Raw genomic sequence first — 23,616 nt, forward strand, 5'->3', positions numbered from 1 at the left:
AAGAACCACAAGACCCCCTGGGAATCTGGAGGACCACAGCTTATTCCAACAGCAGAACTCACCTTGACGAGACACCCTGAGATAGTCACACAGCAATGCTGTTCTCAGTGTACAGACTTTCAATTACAGACTGGTGATAAATAGTTATTACCTTCTCCTGTTAGGTGTGGCATTGGTAGTGATAAATGGCTGATACTCTGTGCCCTTAACAATATAAACATCCTTGAAGGTATAATCATACCTGTACCAATAATCGCAACACACTTCGTCTCGTTTCCCGTGCAGTTGAGAAAACTTAGGATACCCTGCGTGCCTGGCTCCTCATAGTAGGCAAGACATTGAATACCATTGGCTTCTTCAGATGCCTGAGATACTGAATGGAGAGGAAAGGGTTTTTATTTGGAGGAACAGGCAGGAAATAATACCTGAGACTATCACTACCTCACCCAATACAAAACCATATAGTTCTTTCATGATTGAACAACAAAAAATACAACTAAAATACCATACGGGGAGAGAACAAGAAATGGGTATCGGAGATCCTGTGGTGATGGTTGTGCACCCAACTCTCTACGCCTCTCTTCAGTCACTCGCCTGTCTACATGGCAGGAGAAAAATTCCTAGATATTGGGAAAGGAGATAGTCTGCCATCTAAAACTATACTGACAAAAGGGTGAGGAATTAGTGCCAGTGTGACAAGAGAGAGAGGGTGTTTGTGTGTATGAGTGTGTGCGTGTGTGTGCTCCTAGATGCTTCTACTTAGGAGGCTGAGGCAAGAGGATTACTTGAATAGAGAAATTCAAGACAAGCTTGGGAAACACAGCAAGATTCCATGTCCACAACAAAAACAAAGATGAGGGACTAAATAGGTGAGAAAAATCTTTCAGCTGAAGGCTGGGGGTACACATTTAAATCAATAGCCTCAAAGAAAAGAGTGAGTGCCAATCCATGGCACTCAACTGTCACTCATCCTCCCACCCGGGCAAGGGACTTGCATCTCCCCTTGCATGTGTCCTCTTGATTGAGATTATCAGTATTATAGCAATATAGATATTATCACTTGTTATATCTAAATGCCCGTTGGTGCCCCAGAGTTGCCCATATACACACACTGTACTCCCAGCTGCACCAATTTTGGAGGCTGAGGAAGGAGGATTGCTTGATCTCAGTAATATAATACAAGCCTGGATACATGCAAGACTCCATCTCAACAATACAAAAATCCAGGATGAGGAATAAAAAAGGTGAGGAACTGTCAAGTGGAGGAGCAGAGCAAAACGTTTAAACCTAGAGAGTCATTGAACCTACTTAGAGAATAGACCCAGGAGCAATTACTGCTGCCAGCTGTCACCCAGTCTGTGTATACAGCTGTGTGCACAAACCCAAGAGAAGGGTGTGTATTCAACTCAGACCCTTTACAAAGGAAAGCTTCAAGCAAAAGGGGAAGGCAAGTGTCACGGCTGCAGCCCATCAGCAGAGAGATGCACCCAGGGAAAGGCAGAGGGGCCCTGAGCAGGTGGGGCCCAGGCCGGAGCTGTACTCACGCGTTAAGTCATCTTGGTTGCAGTTATCAGATGTGCAGCAACGGTTCACAAAGCTAAATCTCCGTTGATCCCCCAGTGTGGCTGAGAATTCCAGTTCACTACATGGGTCTTTAGAACACCCTTTTTGCTTAAACGTTGGGTTTGTAGCAGAGGCTGCAGAAAATTGAACCACTAAGTAAATTTTCCTCCTGAGCTAGGGGTAAAGAACCTGTCCCTTCATTTCCTCTGCCTTGAGTACTGCACTTCTCTAAGAGCCCCTCCATCCGCAATGGTCTATTTCAGAGAACAAAACAACAGAGGGGCCATTTGCTACTAAGGGAGTGACTGGTTGTAGAGTACTTACTTAGAATGTGTGATTCCCTGAGTTAGATTCCTGATAGTGTGAAAATAAGAAGGGAGTCACACCCGAATGGCCCTCATCATATAGAACCCAGGTCCTACAACAAGCATGTGCTTCCATCACCTCCTAGAACCCCAGACCCCCAGTCTCATCCTGGAAGGGAAGCAAGGATAAACTGGAAACGCTCAAGGTGTGAGGGTTGGCTTACATGGTGTGTCAAATCTCTGTATTTGATTGAAGCAACCATTAGAGTCTAGACAATCATCTGCAACCTCAGTACATTGTTCATTTTCACATGTAGATACCATACACTGGTTACTCTCTGCAAGAAGGAAATATACGTCATTTTAAGGGTAAACTAACCCAAAAGCCTTATAGTTGATGTTTTCCTGGAGTCAAGAAGTCATAAGAGGCTAGACAGACCACTGGAGTCTCATCTGGTTGGTTATGTCCCCAAGGTTCTTGACTGCTCACCTCCCCCTTCCCATTTTTAGGAGAAAGGAATGCCATGTTTAGTCTTACCCTCAGAGCTGACAGCTAAGCTGGTAAAGACAAAGACTGTGAGGAGGCTCTTCGGGCTGGAGAACCAGGCCATGGTGACTCTTGTGAACACTGAATGAGATGCAAGTGAGGACAATGGGGTCAGAGCTATGGGGCTCAGACCTGTAATCCAGCAACGCACACACCCGACTGTGTTGTTTGTCTGTGTTCATCCACACATTCATTCTGAAAGACTAAATTTATTGAACACTGGCTTTAGAGTAAATTTAGAAGGATGTAAAACTGGAAAACATTCCATATCTATATCAAGGCATGGAGGATGGGGAGGGGTATTTCTCCCAGGGAAGGAATTTTACCCAAGAGAATTCTTCTTGCATGTGTCTGGAGGGCACTAGATCTCCCTCCACAGTTGACAGGGCTGAGTTAAGAATGGCTCCTCTGGAGAGCAGGTGTAGGCTCTCTATGTGGTAGAAGGTTCTGGGCCATGGTGCTCAAGAGCCCTCGGCCCCTTAGCTAAGGACATGAATTCACCACTTCCAAAGTTACCTTTCCCCTGACAGCTGGCCTCCCTCACCAGGTATCACAGCCCACATTGGAAATGCTCACCAAGAAGTAGTCTTGCTCTTCTGAAAGGACCGCCTTGAGATGGAGAGGAAGGCTAGTGATCTCACCAGAGCGAGGAGGAAACACTCACTCTTCACTCTGTCTGCACTACCTCTAACTTTTATAGCCCAAATGACCTTTGCCTGGCGATTAATGCACAGTAAATAGTATCTTGACAGGAAACCAAGTGTGCTAAATTTCCTGATCTTCTAGAGAGAGAAAGAGATACCATGAGAACAGCTCTTCCTGACCTCTGTCTGGTAGGAGGAGGCTATGATGGCCCTGGACCTCCACTGAATTACAGAAGAGGAAGAGGCTCTGATGGCCCTGGACCTCCACTGAATTACAGAAGAGGAGGAGGCTCTGATGGCCCTGGACCTCCACTGAATTACAGAAGAGGAGGAGGCTCTGATGGCCCTGGACCTCCACTGAATTACAGAAGAGGAAGAGGCTCTGATGGCCCTGGACCTCCACTGAATTACAGAAGAGGAAGAGGCTCTGATGGCCCTGGACCTCCACTGAATTACAGAAGAGGAAGAGGCTCTGATGGCCCTGGACCTCCACTGAATTACAGAAGAGGAGGAGGCTCTGATGGTCCTGGACCTCCACTGAATTACAGAAGAGGAGGAGGCTATGATGGCCCTGGACCTCCCCTGAATTACAGAAGAGGAAGAGGCTCTGATTGCCCTGGACCTCCACTGAATTACAGAAGAGGGGGAGGTTATGATGGTCCTGAACCTCCACTGAGCTGCAGAAGAGGAGGAGGTTTGGATGGTCCTGGACCTCCACTGAATTACAGAAGAGGAAGAGGTTATGATGGCCCTGGACCTCCACTGAATTACAGAAGAGGAGGAGGTTATGATGGTCCTGGACCTCCACTGAATTACAGAAGAGACTCTAGGGACTTTAAAGTTGCAGTATGCAAGATCTTGGCTCCACACCATTTCGCACTTTCCTTCAGTGGAAAAAAATCTCAGTATTCCGTCTCACAAACTTCATTCTTCCTACCCAGAACCAAACCCCAGGGCCCACATACTTTTCTGCCGGAGAGGTACTGGATATGTTACTTACGATATATTCTTTGTCATTCTTCCTCGTTTTTATCCAAACTCTCACTAGCTCTTTTTCGGTCTACTTATTTGCAGTGGAAAGAGAAACAAGAGAGAGTCACAACTCATTTGCCCTTCTGCAATTGTCCCGATATGGTTACAAATTCTTAAAACCAGGACAGTGTGGCAGGTATGGAGATCAGGGAGAACCCACCTAGGAATCCACTATGTTGAGTGTTGAAAATTGCTGTGGCTACGGTAAAGGGACAACATGGCTGCCCAGATTCCCTGAGGCTAGGGTGTAGAAGTATGGAATAGATCATTTTGACAGGGACAGCTGAGGTGTGGAGGTATGGAAGGGAACATCTGACAGACACTGATCAACAGAGCGTTGGCTGTAACATCTAAAAAAGCACGGAAACCTAGGGGAAAGGAGAGCTGAGCTTGTCCTTGAGGGTCAGGAGTATTTTCCACCATGTCCAAGAAAGAGAGAAATGGAGGCAGAACACAAATATACCAGAGCAATGAGGACAGTGGCATCAATCAGCACCAAAATTTTGTGCACCACTGACAAGAATAGAGATGCAGAGGCAGGACCCAACAGAGGCAGGAACAACAGAGACAACAAGGGGTGTCACTCACTCCCTGTGGCATCATCAGAAGACACAGGTGTCTGGTCATCTTCCGCAGGCTGTCACATGACTGGGATCACTGGGCCATCCAATACATACAGTTCAGCACCACAGCCTGGACTGCTAGCCCACTTCAGGAAATTCCCATGTTCAAAACTGTTACAGTCACTATAGCCAAAATGCTGGGTGACAGAAATGCTCTCACACTTTCTCACATAGATGCTCGCTCTCTATCTATCTATCTATCTATCTATCTATCTATCTATCTATCTATCCATCTGTATAAGGAGCTAGAGGGAGGTTTGCTCCCTTTTCTGCACCAGTGTAAGCAGTTCCATGCAAAGTGGTACCTCAGTTTAGTTCCATGCACATCAAAGACCTGTTTCCCTTCACAGCCTGGTCCACAGACCCTTCATGTACACTTTACACCTAACCCAGTAAATCATCAAAGATTCAGACCAGGGTTCTTCTTACATGAGCCTGATCATCAGCTCATTGCTTAGTCCATGGTCACTAGATCATCTTTCCGGGAGGTCACAGCTTTCTGATCGTGAACTAATGTAGCGTTCAGAAAATGTTAGCATAGCTTTAAAAAAAAACATTTCACTCAAACTTGAGCTCCCATAAATGAACTGCTTTTTCTGTTAGTGAAGAGGCAGACCTTCAAATTACTCAGTCTGAGGTTGGCATGGCTACCAGGCTCCAAAATGACTCATAGCCAACTCAAGTTCTTGGTTTCAGCTAAGTCCACCGAGATGGGCAGACACTGCATCATCAGCCACTCTCCTCCTCCCCATGAACACTGAAGCATCTGCCTCCAGTAATGTCTGTTGGCCTGATGTAAGAGCCTTCCTCCAGTCCAGTGGATCTCAACCATCCTAATGATATAGATTCTAAACTGAAAGTGGTGTCCCCTGTCTTGAGCTTTCAAACCTTTGAATGTTCCTAACGGCTGTGGACAGACAGAGCATATTCACAAGCCTATGGACCAATGTTCTAACTTGTGAACAGACTAGAAGCAGGGAGAATAAGCTTTATTTGTTATCAGGGACAGAGTACATTCTCCAAATTCATTATTAAGTACTTAAACATTCATATATTAGAATGTAACTGTATTTGAGAACACCGTCTTCTGAGAAATAAATCAAAATGAGGTTATCTGTGTGGGCCACATCCAAAACAACAAGAACAACAGGCATGGACCTGAGTTAGGCAGGGGGCAAGCCATATGAAGCCAGAGGAAGCGATGGTCACCTAGAGTCCTCAGAGAAACAAGAAGTGCCAGAATCAAAGGACAGAGACTCTGCTGGGCATCCCTCTGCGGTGCATTGCTATGGCAGAGTTGCACACTCAGATTCTGGTAGACCAGAAGACTGGAATAGTACAGCTTCACAAAAACACTGGGTTTGCTTTAAGAGAATTCTAGACAAACTACAACGTAGAATCAAAGAAAGAACCACAGGCAAGCTCACAGGGTCCTGGTAAGTTCCTATTCACCATCCCAAATGTGAGTACTCAAAGACAGGTCCACCTTAGTGAAGCCATACTAGACTCTTCCAGACTGACAGATAAAACCTTACCAGAGACTAGGCTGTTTCAAGACTGACAGTCATGTTGTAATCCCAATAGTGAGTGTGAGTCTATAGGATTTCTTTTTTCTGTGTGTTTCCACATCACAATATCCAAACAGCAGAATTCAAGGCTCTGAGTTTGTTGACAGCAATTATAACTATTTAGCCTCTATGTGAGTGACCTCTGCAAGCAGCACAAGTTTCAGAGGTATTGTAAATCACAAAACCCAAAATGTTCTCTAGACACATATCCAAGGTTTAGGAAACTGGATTATGAAGGCAGAAGAAGTAACGGTCAGGACTGTGCAGTTACAACATCAGCCCTTGGGGCTGTGCACACCTCTGTGTGATTTTAAAAGCATCTAGTAGACACCTAGCTGACTACCCCAAGTTTCAGCATGAAGGCTTCAGGTTAAATCCCACACATACAAAGGCCAAAGTTACAGTGTTTACGCTAATGTTCAGGATACGAGTGTTGTGATCTGGCTGCCCTCACTCCCCCTGACAGACAGCAGAACTTCCTTGTACTCTGTAATTGACAAGGATGTTTGTGTTCTTTCTGGCTGGTGGTTTTCCTAAGAAGTGTTCCCAGTACACAATGCCCTAATCTTGACATCTGGCTGCTCAGCATTTCTCAAGTCAGCTACTTAAAGGTATAAAAGACTTTAGCTGGGGCAAAATAAAGGTTGCTGTTTTTCCACCTGAAAAGAAGCCTCTGTGTCTCAATCCAGCACCCCCCATGCCAGTCTCTGTATCCAGGCTGTACTGGTGCCACATATAGAGAAAATTCCTGAACCTGTGGAATCCTTGGCCATTCCTGAAAATGCCTCAGCTCTGGGAAGCTGGTACCTAAAACACACAAATAGCAAAAGTGAACTTTGTTGCTTCTTGGATATGCAAGGAATGGGCTCACATTTCACAAACAGGCCAGGTCTTTGAAGCCTGCTTAGGCAGTGATTTTTCTTTTTCACTATCATTGTATATTTCACTTGCACAGTGTAACAAAGTTTTTTGAATATTTTTATTGATATAATTTACAGACTGTGTAATTCACCCTGAAAAGGTGAGAAAGTACAATAAATTAGGATTTTTCTATAAAGGTTCTGCTGTCATTGTCACAGCTGAGGGAAGATACCTTCATCCTGTGGTGGAGGCTGCCAGCCACTATTACAGGCAGTGCTTTCAAAGTGGATGAGACACTGTGAAAAGACCAAATCTGGGAATCATGGGTAGAAAAGGGGAAAAATTATTCTAAAGAAAGAGAAAATAGTTTTAGTAAAGTCACATCCGTAAGTTTCCTCACATTTGGAAAGTGAAGTTAAACAAGAGAGGAATAAGAAAACATCAAACAATACCAAACTGACAAAATGATCAATACAAAATCAGTACATACAAAATGATCAGTACAAAATCAATGCATCCAGTAATTCCTCTTAATACCAATACTCTTAATTAACCATATGTTTAGCATTTTAAGAAGTGTCCCTGGACTAAAATTTATTTCAGGTATACAATAGGACAGAATCAGACATCAAGACTTCTAAATGAGACACGGTGTGTTTTTAGAAAAATGTATGTCTGCTTGAAAGAGAAAAGAAGAAGATTAAAGAGACATTAAATATAATATAAAAAGTATAAAAGAATAGAGTAAGAAAAATAAGCCGTGTAAAGATGTAATATACACAGAGAGACTGGATTATGTATATTATTTTGTTTTCTTTGAAAATTTTGACTGTGAAGGTGCTAAGTAAAGGCAGACATTTCATTGTATGGGCTGCTAAGATAAACCAAAATATATATTTTAAAGGTATCTTGACTTCAAAATTTGAGTCTAAGGCTATGTTGCTTTGGAAAAAATGTCTTCTTTTGTTTCCACAAAGATGAGAACCTGTGGATTGCTTCCACACTAGTGTGGTTTAGCTGCTTGTTCTTCCTGGCTGCTTGGCTAGCTTACACCCAAAATTACCATGCAGAATCTGTATTAATTAAATCGCTGCTTGGTCTATTAGTTCTAGTTTCTTTTTGCTAATTCTTACATCTTAATTTAACCCATTTCTGTTAATCTGTGTATCAATACGTGGCAGTGGCTTACTGGGTAAAATTCCCAGCATCTGTCTCCAGTGGATTCATGGCATCTCTCTGACTCTGCTTTCTTTCTCCCATCATTTCTTTTTATTTTCCCCACCTACCTAAGTTCTGCCCTATCAACAGGCCCAAAGCAGTTTCTTTATTAACCAATAAAAGCAACACAAAGACAGAGGGACCTCCTAAACCATTTCCCCTTTTCTGTTTAAACAAAAAGAAAGGCTTTAACTTTTTTTAATAGTAAAATTACATGTAACAAGACAGCTATCAAGCAAGAATTACAGTTACAATACTTATATCTACTTTATCTTCTATCATAAGTAAGTAAAACTATAACTATAACTATCTATCTATTTTCAACTCCATCAAAGACTCCAGAAGGATATAATATTACCTAAGTAAATATGAAGTACTTTATAAGCACTTCCAAAACGCTAGAACTGACAGAGACATCTTGCTGCCTGGACAGTCACCAAAGTTTTTGTACTATTGGGGCATCCATCTTCAGCCTACAGTCCCATAGTATCCAGCAGACTTTTCCATGAAGCAGGAAATTTTAAAGACAATTTAGTCACTTTCTTTTGTATCCTCTAGAATGTCTCACAGACTCTTTTATGAAGCGCAAACCCCAAAGGATCATCTCACCTTTAGACGAGTTCAACAGTCATTTCTCTGTGCAGGTCATGCATGTCCAGTAAAGCAGTCCAGGCAAGAGCAGTTTCTTGCCCAAATGGCTAACCAACGCCATAAGGAACCTCTTCAATGCCTATCATTCTTTTGAAGTAACGTGGTAGTATCTGGATCAGATGTGTTTCATTGTCATGAAAAGTCATAAATTTTTAAAACATTTAAATGTCATATTCTGAAGGTCTCTGAAAGACTTGAAGAGTACCTATCTAACTGAAATATATCTCTATATATCTAGAAAATCTAACTAACATGACCACAATCTTGACTATTATAGATGACTATCTATTAACCTATGTTTTTTAATTATACATTACATTTTTAAATGAATTATACAAACATAATACCTTAAGTAAGGCAAGAAATACATATACATATAACAAAATTGGCCTTAAATTTGTATCAATAAGCCAAGATCTACACCAAAACAAATTACTCATCTCTATAGCATGGTTTGATGGACCGAGACCCCCGACAGATTTCTGTGAACATCCCCAAAAATACTTTACCCAACAAAAAGCAGGAAGCAGTTTGGAGAGAACTATGCCCAAATTTCCAAAATATTGTTTACAGATATTTGTTTCTATTTAAAGGGGGTATTGTATAGAGATCAATACTTTGCATTGGTATGAATTTAATTTTATTGATGCAAATTTTAGGTCAATTGTATTATATGTATATTTCTGATCTTCATTAAGGTATTGTGTTTGTGTAGCTCATTTAAAAATGTATTGCATAGGCCAGGCAGTGGTGGCGCACGCCTTTATTCCAAGCACTCGGGAGGCAGAGGCAGGTGGATCTCTGGGAGTTCGAGGCCAGCCTGGTCTACAAGAGCTAGTTCCAGGACCGGCACCAAAACCACAGAGAAACCCTGTCTCAAAAAGCCAAAAAAAATGTATTGCATAATTAAGCAATATAGGTTAATAGATAATCATCTATAATAGTCAAACTTGTAGTCATGTTAGTTAGGTTTTCTGGATAAATAGAGATACATTTTAGTTAGATAGATAATCTTCAAATCTTTCAAAGATTAACAGAATATGGCATTTAAAATATTTTAAGAATTTAGAACATTTCATTACAGTGAGACATATCTACTCCTGGCAACACCAATCTACTTCAAGAGAATGATGGACATTAAAGAGACTCCTTATGCAGTATGCTAGCTGTTTTGGGAAGAAACCTGTATCCTGGACTGTTTGATGTTATGCTGTATGAACTGGACTTGCAGGAACCACAGAGACATGACTGCTGAAATTGCCTAAAGCCGAGACAGTCCTTTGGGGTTCCAGCTTCAGAAAGAGTCTGCCAAACAATCTGCAGGACACAGAAGAAAACAGCTGATAAACTTTACTATTACAAGGCAGAACAGATATTCAAATTTCCTGCTTCATGGAAAAGTTTTTCAATATTATGAGCCTATAGGCTGAAGAGGGATCCCCCAATGTTACAGAAGAACACTGGGTGACTGTCCAGGTGGTGAGATGTCTCTGTCAATTCTAGAGTTTTGGAAGTTGTTTATAATGTACTTCCTGTTTACTTAAGTAATATTGTATCTTTCTGGAGTCTTTGATGGAATTAAGAATAGATAGTTATAATTATAGTTTTCCTTAGTTATGGTAAAAGATAAAGTAGATATAAATATTGTAACTATAATTATTGCTTGATCTGTTTTGTTAGATGTAAATATACTTTGTTAAATTTAAAATGTTCTTTTTTATTTAAAGAGAAAAGAAGAAATGGTGTGGGAAGTCCTTTTGTTTATGTGTTGCCTTAATTGGTTAATGAATAAAGAAGCTACTTTTGGCCAATGGCTTAACAGAATATAGCCAGGTTGGAAAAGATATATAGAAAGACCAGGTTGAGTCAGGAGACATCATGTAGCCATCGTGCAGACAGATTTGCTGCAATCATGCTGGTAAGCCACAGCCACATGGCTATACACAGATTAATAGAAATGGGTTAACCAAAGATGTAAGAGCTAGCTAGCAATGTGCCAAGTGACTGGCCAAGCAGTGATTTAAATAATAAACTTTCTGTGTGTTTCTTTTGGGGATGATCAGCTGGGAATGAACAACCAGCCTTCCCCAAAATATGTTTCAGGCAAATGGAGGTAGGAACCGAGCAGGTGTCTGTCACTATTTTAATATCTGACAAAATAAGCCTTAGACACAACATATTAGAAGAGATAAAAGTCACCTTATTCCAACTGAAAAAATGATCCATCAAAAGGGCATTAGAGATACCATCTTACACCTGTCAGAATGGCTAAAATCAAAAACACCAATGATAGCCTATGCCGGAGAGGATGTGGAGTAAGGGGAACACTCATCCATTGTTAGTGGGAATGCAAACTTGTGCAACCACTTTGGAATTCAGTGTGGCGGTTTCTTAAGAAACTGGGAGTCAACCTACCTCAGGACCCAGCAATTACACTCTTGGTAATATACCCAAAAGATGCCCAATCATACTACAAAAACATTTTTTCAACTATGTTCATAGCAGCACTATTTGTAATAGCCAGAACCTGGAAACAACCTAGGTGCCCCTCCATAGAAGAATAGATAAAGAAGGTGTGGCACATATACACTTTAGAGTTTTACTCAGCAGTAAAAAAAACAATGACATCTTTAATTTTGTATGCAAATGGATGGAAATAGAAAACACTTTACTGAGTGAGATAAACCAGACCCAAAAAGATGAATATGAACTTTCATCTAGCAATGGATGGAGATAGAGACAGAGACCCACATTGGAGCACTGGACTGGGCTCCCAAGGTCCAAATGAAGAGCAGAAGGAAGGAGAACATGAGCAAGGAAGTCAGGACCGTGAAGGGTGCATCCACCCATGGAGGCAGTGGGAATGATCTAATGGGAGCTCACCTAGGCCAGCTGGACTGGGACTGAATGAGCATGTGATCAAACCGGACTCTCTGAATGTGGCTGATAATGAGGGCTGACTGAGAAGCCAAGGACAATGGCACTGGGTTTTGATTATACTGCATGGACTGGCTTTGTGGGAGCCTACTGTTTGGATGGTCACCTTCCTAGAACTGGATGGAGGGAAAAGGACCTTGGACTTTCCACAGGGCAGGGAACCCTGACTGCTCTTAGGACTGGAGAGGGGGGAGGGGGGAATGGGAGGGAAATGGGAGGAGGGAAGGAGGTGGAAATTTTTAAGAAAGAAAGAAACAAACAAAGAAAGAAAGAGGGAGGGAGAGAGAGAAAAAAAATAATTAAACACACACTCAGCAAACATGTATCTACCTAGCTTTGTCAAACAAATGTTCCACCCTGATGATCAGAAATGAGGTTTCTTCTTTCCTTGACTGCACTCCAGCATTTGTTTCCTTGGTAACAGCCATCCTAACCAGGGCAGTCCAAAGTAGCATAAATCCTAACTTCTATGGTGATTAAGAATATTGAATGCCATTTGCATTTCTTCTCAGTTTATTAGCCCATTTCTCTCTGTGTCTCTGTCTCTCTCTCTGTCTCTCTGTCTCTCTCTCTGTCTCTCTGTCTCTCTCTCCGTCTCTCCACATCTTTGTACATTGTAACTGTTAATCCTCTGTCAGATATATAGGTGTAAAAATCTGTCTATAAAGAGGAAGTGTTAGAGGTTCAAAGTCCAGGAAAAGTAATTTGAAAACTTAATCGCCCCCATGGCTGATAACATAACTGCTTTTGGAGACAAGCTTCCCTGAAGTCATTAGTATAGATCCTCATTTAACATAGCAGGTGGCCTTGAAAGAACAGAGACTAGGCCAGGTGGTGGGACACGCCTTTGAAACCCAGAATTTGGGGAACAGAGGCAGGTGGATCTCTGTGAATTTGAGGCAAGTGTGGCCGCCTGATCTACAGATCACAATCCAGGTCAGCCAAGACTACATGGAAAAACCCTCTCTTGAACCTTCCAAAAAAAAACAGAGATTAGTGCCCTAGTAATGGATATGCAGCACGCAGACAACATAAAGATACAGGAAGAAGGTCAGCTAAAACCTGAGGGCAGGATCTTCAGGGAAAACAGCCCTTCTCCCAGGACCAACACTCACACTTCTAGCATTCAGAATCAGGAGAACGTGAGGTCATGTTTCTGCCATCCATCTGTGGTACTGAAGGGCCCAGACTCTCACCCAGTCTGCCCCACACCTGCGCTGGCAGCCATGACAGACTGCAGAAAAGACCCAGCAAGATGTAGGCCCCCGACTCAGCAGGATGTGCTGAGTCCCCAGCCTTGCCCGACCTTACCCTGATTACTGGGAAGAAACTTCAAGCTATCCTCCTTGTGGTGCATAACCAACCAGAAGTTAGCTGGTGGGCTCTGGATGTGCTTTACTGAGAATGGTGGAATGCAGTAACTGCCCCCTCCCATGACATACAGGTATAACCTTTCAGCAGCCGCAGCTGACCAATCAGCTCAGGACAGATTCCCCCAGCCCAGAGGTGTCCCAATCCTGAGACTGTTACTATGCAGCTAGCAGACCCCCAGATACCCTCCTTGTTCTACCCCCAATATATGCCGTGCCCCACTGCACCTCCAGGTCCCTACTACTCCACCCACTGTGTTGGACGGACGGAGGAACCGAATTATCTTATAATTAAGAAGACCTTTGCTTTTGCATCATATCTGATCCCTTGGTGGTTCTTTGGGGTTCACACTTTGGGCACAACAGGGCACTGTGGTGACAGTCCTTGCACACCAATACTTGGGAAACTCAGAACACTAGCATAGAATAGCTTCTAATAGAATCTCCAGAGAGACACGAGGTTTTAGTCAGGGGTATATGACAGGGGGTCGTTCATGTGAGGTCCAGGCCAGCCTAGTCTATAGCTAATTCTAGGACATCCAGGGCGACATACAGAGACCCTATCTCTAAAAAAAGGAAAGCAGCATTGTATAATGGTGTAGCATAGGGTTTGGGGTGATAAAGGCTGTGGCGTTAATGGCTGTGGAGACAGCAAACACGACTGAAGTACCCACTGCTACCCCTACACAGTAACAATGGTCTGGGTAGCAGCGCTTGCTTACTGGTTAGGTTGTATTTTCTCAGGGAATGGAAAAGGGAAGAGTTGGTGTGAGCACAGAACAAGCATGAGGAAGGCCAGAAACCTGAGCCTGGGTGCAGCAAAAACCAGCCATGGAAACAGAGAGACTTCAGCATTTTCCAGAGTTGACAGATATTTTATTTTTATAATAAAAGATATGAATGTGTCTAGGGACACTACAGAAGTCATCATAAATGCTGTCCTAATCCCAAGTCAAAGTTCACTTACGTGTGTGTGTGTGTGTGTGTGTGTGTGTGTGTGTGTGAGAGAGAGAGAGAGAGAGAGAGAGAGAGAGAGAGAGAGAGAGAGAGAGAGAGAGAGAGAGAGAGAGATGCTGATACTGTAAAACTGGATCCATCAGCGCCATCTAGTGGAAGTCTTTATGTCTTAAGGGAACTATCTGGTTCCCATGGAATGACTGTTCCTACTTGCTTCTCTTGTGAGCGACTGCTCCCAATGATGGACTGATCTCACTATAGGGTGGTCCACAAAGTTCTGCTGTTGCTGTAATCAAGTGATAACAGGCTCTGGACAATGATGGAGAAGTACCTTTCAGGAGGCCTGAATAAGATGGAAAAGCTGACCAACAGAAGCCTCAGTTATTCTTCATGTCTTTCAGTTGAAGGACGGCAAATTAAGAACTGAAAATGTGTGCTCCCAGTTCTGAGACTCCCAAACGTGACATGCTGAACTGAGCAAGGATATGGCCCACAGACCTGATATCAGGGACACAGACGCCAACAGAAGGCTGAAAGCCCAGGTTTACGCTGCTCTTACCTGTGAACTAGGTGTCTGCAAGCTCTGTGAGGTGGCTTTACAAAGTACTGGGGCTCAGCATGATACAAACAAGAGATTGCTTTCCAGCTTCCAGGCAGATGGTGCAGAGGCAACCATACTGAGAAATTCTGGAGTCAGGAGAGGAGAGGAAGGCTAGTCAGCTGAAGTGTCACAGAAGGGACTACAGTGTCTTGTGAGCATGTGTACAGCAGAGACAGGGAGAAGCCAGAGCAGATGATGTATTGTCTCCCGAAGAACAGAGGCTCATCCCATGTCTTCACAGACCCAAGGCTGCTGGTCAGGGAATACTCATAGGCAGGCATGGTAGCCGCAAAGAATGGGTAGGGGATTCTGGTGTACTGTATTTAGGGTTTCTAATGCTGTAAAGAGACACTACGGTCACACTTATAAAGGAAAACATTTCACTGGGTCTGGCTTACAGTTTCACAGATTCGGTCCGTTATTGTCTTGATGGGAAACATGGTGGCAGGCAGGCAGACATGATGCTGGTGAGGGGCTGAGAGTTCTACATCCAGATTAGCAGAAACATTGAAGAAACTGTTACACTGGGCATGGTTTGAGCATCTGAGACCTCAAAGCCAACCCCCAGTGGCACACTTCTTCCAGCATGGCCATGCCTATTCCAACCAGGCCACACCTCCTGATAGTGCCACTCCCTCTGAGCCTATGGGGACCATTTTCCTTCAAACCCCCACATGGTGTCAGACATGGGTTTGCTATTGTGAGATGATAGCTACAGGCACGAAGGGAGCTTCCCAACTGTGTGTTTCATGTATCACCAGCTAGAAGGGTGGGACTGGAGCTGGCAAAACACCAACCCTTTATTGTAGGAACACACCCAAGTGACAAAGAGATTTCTGATTGCCACTACCATGTCATCGCTCTGGGTGCAGAGAGGAAGGAGTGGCAACTCCCAGAGAAAACTGCAGGCAAAGAAACTCCTTCCTTGATCTTTAGGCTGCCAAAGCAGACTGTGCTTCTTGGCATGATGGTCTATGATGTGTGTCACGGTGTTTCTCTCCGCATCAGAAGGCAATGGAGGGAGCTTCTTTGCTTTGGCCAAACCACATGGAACACCATGCGTCCTGTCCAGAGCTCCTTGTAGAAAAGCTCCTGCAGTAACTCTGTCAAAGGACTGCTCTCACGATGCTCTCACATCATCTGTGTCAACTGAATTTGCTCCCAAAGATGGCCACAGCCCTTAGTAAGATCCCCAGTACCGGACCATCTGCAGAGCCACAATCGGTTTCCAACCAGTCTCACTGATGCATACCTTACAGAACGTTGAGATATTTTTAATTGGAAGGTCTTATGATCAAACTGAGTTCTAGTCTATAAATAAGCACACATCTAACCCCGACACCATTTGCATCATCCTTAGATGGCGAGAGAGACTTTGCAGAAGCAGGTAATGACCCTGAGATGGGAACACTGCCCTGTACTACACGGGGCAGCTACCAGGGTCCGCCGAGGAGAAGGAATGGGCACCAGAGGAAGAGGCTGTGAGCCAGACTCAGAGTGGAGGGTGTGTGTAGACGATGCAGGAGAAAACTCAGAGTAAAGGAATGCAGGTGATCCCTAACCACCATACAGACAGGAAACGAGTCTCCACGTGATCCACCACAGAGAAACCAGCTCTGCAGACACCTGCTTTAGTTCAGGTAAACTCGGTTCAGACTCTCCTGAGAACTGTGGCTTTGTGCTGTTTCAAGCCACCCGTTTTACTGTGATTTGTTATGGCTGCAACAGAAATCCAAAACAGTAAACAAAAGACAAACAAAAATGCTCTTCCAAGATTTTACATTCTACAGCCAATAGAGTGGGTCACTTGATTCTTTTCCCTAATGACAGATTGGGTTGAACCCTCAGTCCTATGTTGACTAGCAAAAGAGCTCAACCCACCTCTACTGACTGCTTCCTTTCTTGCCATTTGGGGATGAGGACAGTACACACATTGGAAACAACTGTGCAAGGATTAGCTGGGTTCATGCTTAGAAATTGCTGGGAACAGAGGCCAGCTCATCAAATGCCTCCACAATACACCAGGAAATTTTACTAGTAACATTATTCAGCTCTCTGGTCATGAAGAAGAGGGGCAATTGATGCTCGGGAACCAAGTGGGAAACTAGGAGGACCCACACACCACTTCTACTTCCTCAACTTTGAGCCTGAAACAATTGAAGACAAAATGCAAGTTATTTTGTTGTGGTCATTGTTTTGAGACAGGATTTCTCTGTGTAGTTCTGGCTGTCCTGGAACTCACTCTGTAGACCAGACTGACCTCGAACTCAGAGATCCACCTGCCTCTTTCTCCTGAGTGCTGGGATTAAAGATATGCGACCCCACTGTCTGACCAATATGCAAGTTTTTAAAAGTTCAGTGTTAAGCTTTTCTGGCCATCCAGTGGGGTATGTTCCTGTTGCTAGCTTTCTTTATGCCATCCCATCGTGCCCCCACGCTTGCCTTTTTGTCTGCAAGGTCCTTGGAACCCCATCACAGCCTACTTCAGGGCTGAGGGGACAGGAGAGCCAGCGGGGAGTGTTCCTGCCACTGGGCCTTCTTTCTCCCATCCCATCCTGCCCCCAAGTCCGCCTTTTCTTCTGCAAAGTCCTTGGAACCCTGCAAGAGACCCTGCTCCCATGCTGAGGGGACCAGAGAGGTGAGTCTGTGGCCACATGGCCAGACACTCGGAAGTCCCACTCTTTGAGACTTTCCCAGGGGGACAGATTCCAGGCTCCCCCCCAATTCCCTAAGCTTTTTTGGCCATCAGGTAGGGCGTGTTCCTGCTGCTGGCTTTCTTTACCCCATCCCACCCTGACCCCAAGCCTGCCTTTTCGCTTGCGAGGTCCTTGGAACCCTACAACACAGCCTGTGTCAGTGCTGAGGGGATCTGAGAGGTGAGTCAGCACCCACAAACCTAGACAGCAGGACAAACCTATCAGAATTACACCTGACTTCTCAATGGAAACTATGAAAGCCAGAAGGTCTTAGATAGATGAGATGCAGACACTAAGAGACCATGGATGTAAGTCCAGACTACTATACCCAGCAAAGCTTTCTTTCACCATCAATGGAGAAAACAAGATATTCCATGACAAAAACAGATTTAAACAATACGTATCCACAAACACAACCTTACAGAAGTACTAGAAGGACAACCTCAACCCAAGGAAGCTGACAACACCCACAATAAAACAGACATCTGATAATACTACACCAACACAGCTCAAAGAAGGGAAACACACAAACACTACCATCAAAAATAACCAGAGTTAACAACCAATGGTTATTAATATCACTTAATATCAATGGACTCAATTCACCTATAAAAAGGTATAGGTTAAGAGAATGGACACAAAAATAGGATCCAGCATTCTGTTGTTTACAAGAAATACACCTCAACTTCAAAGACAAACACTACCTCAGAGTAAAGGTTTGGGGAAAAGTTTTCCAATCAAACAAACTTAAGAAACAAATTGATTTCTAACTAAAATCAATCAGAAGAGATGGAGAAGGACACTTTATACTCATAACAGGAAAAATTTACCAAAATGAAGTCTCAATCCTGAATATCTATGCCCCTAATATAAATAATCTCACATATGTAAAAGAAACATTACTAGAACTCAAATCACACATCAAACCCCACACAGTAATAGTAGATTTCAACACCCTCTCTCGCCAATGGACAGATCAAACCAGACAGAAACTTAACAGAGAAATAAGAGAACTAACAGATGTAATGAATCAAATGGACTCAACAGACATCTATAGAACATTCCACCAAAACAAGAAATAATATACCTTCTTCTCAGCACCTCATGGAACCTTCATGAAAATTGATCACATACTCGGTAACAAAACAAACATCTACAGATACAAAAAAATTATAATAACAACCTGTGTCTTATCAGATCACCATGGAGTAAAGCTAGAATTTAACAACAATACTACCCCTAGAAGCCTACAAACTCATGGAAAATGAACAGTCAATTACTAAACCACCCCTGGGTCAAGGAAGAAATAAAGAACAAAATTAAAGTCTTCCTTGAATTCAACGAAAATGAAGACACAACATACCCAAACCTATGGGACACTATGAAAGCAGTGCTAAGAGGGAAAGTTCATAGCACTAAGTTCCCGCATAAAGAAAATGGAGAAAGCTCACATTAGAGACTTAAAAGCACATCTGAAAGCTCTAGAAAAAAAGAGGCAGACTCACCCAGGAGGACTAGAAGACTGGAAATAATCAAACTGAGGGCTGAAATCAACAAAATAGAAACACAGAAAACAATTCAAAGAATCAATGAAACAATGAGCTGGTTCTTTGAGGAAATCAACAAGATTGACAAACCCTTATCCAGACTAATCAAAAGGTGGAGAGAGAACACCCAAATTAACAAAATCAGAAATGAAAAGGGGGACATAACAACAGACACTGAGGAAATTCAGAGAATCATTAGGTCTTACTACAAAAGCCTGTACTCCACAAAATTGGAAAATGTAAAAGAAATTGACAAATTTTTAGATAGATACCATATACCAAGATTAAATCAAGACCAGGTGAGCAATTTAAATAGACCCATAAGTCGCGAGGAAGTGGAAGCTGTCATCAAAAACTTCCCAACCTAAAAAGGCCCAAGGATGGATGGTTTTAGTGTAAAATTCTACCAGAACTCCAAGAAGAGCTAATACCTATATTGCTCAATGCGTTCCACATTATAAAAACAGAAGGGTCATTGCCAAATTCTTTTTATGAAGCTACAGTTACCCTGATACCAAAACTGCACAAAGACTCAAGTAAGAAAGAGAATTACAGACCAATCTCACTTGTGAACATTGATGCAAAAGTTCTCAATAAAATGTTGGTAAACCGAATCCAAGAACACATCAAAAAAGTCATCCATTATGACCAAGTAGGCTTCATCCCAGAGATGCAGGGCTGGTTCAACATATGAAAATCTATCAATGTAATCCATCATATAAATAAACTGAAAGAAAAAATATGATCATTTCATTAGATGCTGAGAAAGCATTTGACAAAATTCAACACCCCTTCGTGATAAAGGTATTGGACAGATTACAAATACAAGGATCATATCTAAATATAATAAAAGCAATATAGAACAAGCCAACAGCTAACATAAAATTAAATAGAGAGAAACTCAAAACGATTCCACCTAAAATCAGGAACAATACAAGGCTGTCCACTCTTTCCATATCTCTTCAACATATTGCTTGATGTTCTAGCAATAGCAATAAGACAACATAAGGATGTAGGGTACTTCCCACTTTCTCTTCTATCAGGTTCAATGTGTTCTGACTGATAGTGAGGTCTTTAATCCATTTGGACTTGAATTTTGTGCATGGTGATAGATATGGGTCTATTTTCATTCTTCTACAGGTTGACGTCCAGTTATGCCAGCACCATTTGTTGAAGATGCTTTCTTTCTTCCATTGTATACTTTTGCCTCCTTTATCAAAAATGAGGTGTTCATAGGTTTGTGGGTTAAAATTCGGGTCTTCTATACGATTCCATTGGTCGACTTCTCTGTTTTTATGCCAGTACCACACTGTTTTCATCACTGTAGCTCTGTAATAGAGTTTGAAGTCAGGGATGGTAATGCCTCCGGACAATCCTTTATTGTATAGGATTGTTTTGGCTATCCTGGGTTTTTTGTTTTTCCATATAAAGTTGATTATTGTCCTCTCAAGATCTGTGAAGAATTTTGATGGGACCTTGATGGGGATTGCATTGAATCTATAATTTGCCTTTGGTAGAATTGCCATTTTTACTATGTTGATCCTCCCAATCCAAGAGCAAGGGAGGTCCTTCCATTTTCTGGTATACTCCTCAGTTTCTTTCTTCAATGCCTTAAAGTTCTTGTCAAATAGATAATTGGTTTCTAGACATAAATAAGGGACACGGAGCCTACAATTGGTGATCCTAAAGAAGCTAAGTAAGAAGGTGAACCAAAGGAAAAACATATAGTTATCCTCTTGGCTATGGGAAGTAGACAAAGTTGCCGGGGAGAAAATTGAGATCTTGGGGGTGGGGTGGGATGGGGGTAAGGGGAGATGGGGAGAGAAAAGGGAGAAGGGGAAGAAGGGGGGAACTTGGAGAAAAAGGAGGATTGGGATAAAGGAGGGTTGGATAGGGGAGCACGGAAGCACAATTCTTAGTTAAGGGAGCCACCTTAAGGTTGGCAAGAGATTTGAACCTAGAATGGCTCCCAGGTGCCCAAGCCGAGGTCCCCAGTTAATTCCTTGGGCAGCTGGGGATAGGGAACCTGAAATGACCCTATCCTATAGCAATACTGACGAATATCTTGCATATCATCATAGAACCTTCATCTGGTGATGGATGGAGATAGAGACAGAGACCCACACTGGAGCACTGGACTGAGCTCCCAAGGTCCCAATGAGGAGCAGAAGGAGGGAGAACAAGAGCAAAGAAGTCGGGACCACGAGGGGTGCACCCACCCACTGAGACAGTGGAGCTGATCTATTGGGAGCTCACCAAGGCCAGCTGGACTGTGACTGAAAAAGCATGGGATAAAACTGGACTCTCTGAACATGGCGAACAATGAGAGCTGATGAGACGCCAAGGACAATGGCAAGGGGTTTTGATCCTACGTAATGTGCTGGCTTTGTGGGAGCCTACCCAGTTTGGATGTTCACCTTCCTAGATATGGACGGAGGGGGGAGGACCTAGGACTTACCACAGGGCAGGGAACCCTGACTGCTCTTTGGACTGGAGAGGGAGGGGGGAGGAGTGGGGGAGGGGGAGAAGGGTGGGAGGAGGGGGAGAAGGGTGGGAGGAGGTGGAAACTTGTTTTTTTTCTCATTTTCTCAATAAAAAAAGATTTAAAAAAAGACAACATAAGGAGATCAAGGGGATTTGAATTGGAAAGAAAGAAGTCAAACTTTCATTATTTGCAAATGATATGATAGTGTACATAAGTGACTCCAAAACCTCTACCAGAGAACTCCTACAGCTGATAAATACCTTTAGTGATGTGGCAGGACACAACATCAACTCAAAAAACCAGTAGCCCTCCTATACACAAAGGATAAAGAAGCTGAAAGGAAAATCAGAGAAACATCACCTGTCACAATAGCCACAAATAGCATAAAGTATCTTGAGGTAACACTAACCAAGGAAATGAAAAACCTATTTGACAAGAACTTTAAGTCTTTGATGAAAGAAATTGAAAAGGATACCAGAAAACGGAAAGATCTCCCATGCTCTTGGATTTGTAGGATCAACATAGTAAAAATGGTAATTCTACCAAAGGCAATCTATAGATTCAATGCAATCTCCATCAAAATCTCAACAAAATTCTTCACAGACCTTGAGAGAACAATAATCAACTTAATATGGAAAAACAAAAAACCCGGAATAGCCAAAACAATCCCATATAAGAAAGGAACTTCCCAAGGCATTACCATCCCCTGACATCAAACTCTATTACAGAGCTACAGTAATGAAAATAGCTTAGTATTGGCATAAAAACAGAGACACTGACCAATGGAATCAAATTGAAGACTGGGATATTAATCCACACATCTATGAACACCTGATTTTTGACAAAGAAGCTAAAATTATAGAATTGAAGAAAGAAAGCATCTTTAACAAATGGTGCTGGCATAACTGGATGTCAGCCTATAGAAGAATGAAAATAGATCCATATCAATCACCATGCACAAAACTCAAGTCCAAATGGATTAAATACCTCAATATAAATCTGACCACACTGAATCTGATAGAAGAGAAAGTAGGAAGTAGCCTGCAATGCAAGGGCACAGGAGACTACTTCCTAAGTATAACCCCAGTAGCACAGACAATAAAAGCAACAATGAATGAATGGGATCTCCTGAACTAAGAAGCAAAGGACACTAAGACATTAAGACAAAAGGCAACCTACTGAATGGGAGAAGATCTTCACCAACCCCACATCAGACAAATGTCTGATCTCCAAAAGATCTCAAGATCTTTTTGATCTCAAGAGCAAAAGAACTCAAGAAACTAGGCATTAAAATTTTTAAATAACCCAATTTAAAAAATTGGGCACTGAACTACACAGAGAATTCTCAACAGAAGAATTTTAAATGGTCAAAAGATACTTAAGGACATGTTCAACTTCATTAGCTATCAGGGAATTGGAAATCAAAACAACTTTGAAATACCATCTTATACCTGTCAAAATGGCTAAAATCAAAAACACCGATAATAGCCTATGCTGGAGAGGATGTGAAGTAAGGGGATTGCTGGTGGGAATGCAAACTTGTGCAACCACTTTGGAAATCAGTGTGGCTGTTTCTCAGAAAATTGGGAGTCAACCTACCTCAGGATCCAGCAATACCACTCTTGGGAATATACCCAAAAGATGCCCAATCATACTACAAAAACATTTGTTCAACTATGTTCATAGCAGCATTATTTGTAATAGACAGAACCTGGAAACAACCTAGATGCCCCTCAACGGAAGAATGGATAAAGAAAGTAGTGCTGAGTACTACTCAGCGGTAAAAAACACTGACAGCTTGAATTTTGCATGCAAATGGATGGAAGTAGAAAACACTATACTGAGTGAGATAACCCAGACCCCAAAAAATGAATATGGTATGTACTCACTCATTAGTGGATTCTAGCCATAAACAAAGGACATTGATCCTATAGTTCATGATCCTAGAGAAGCTAAGTTTTAAGGTGAACGCAAAGAAAAACATATATAGATCCTCCTAGAAATTGGAAAC

The 23,616-nt window shown here is 42.6% G+C and overlaps 1 long non-coding RNA gene across 4 annotated transcripts in view; it reads right to left on the reverse strand.

Annotated features, from left to right (window-relative positions):
- Positions 1-273: 273 nt before the first annotated feature.
- LOC142860789 (uncharacterized) overlaps positions 274-23,616 on the reverse strand; it is a 31,995-nt gene continuing 8,652 nt past the window's right edge. For 2 of the 4 annotated variants that reach the window (XR_012912397.1, XR_012912396.1), the window contains exons 2-5: positions 2,407-2,496; positions 2,093-2,206; positions 1,545-1,697; positions 274-373 (exon numbers count right to left, since the gene is read on the reverse strand). This is a non-coding gene — a long non-coding RNA (uncharacterized LOC142860789). Of the gene's footprint in view, positions 374-1,544; positions 1,698-2,092; positions 2,207-2,406; positions 2,497-2,741; positions 2,765-2,991; positions 3,015-23,616 lie in introns of those variants that run through there. The other 2 variants (XR_012912395.1, XR_012912398.1) reach the window with 2 other exon arrangements.

Source organism: Microtus pennsylvanicus, chromosome 11, assembly GCF_037038515.1.
Source record: "Microtus pennsylvanicus isolate mMicPen1 chromosome 11, mMicPen1.hap1, whole genome shotgun sequence".
Classification (NCBI taxonomy): Eukaryota; Metazoa; Chordata; class Mammalia; order Rodentia; family Cricetidae; genus Microtus; species Microtus pennsylvanicus.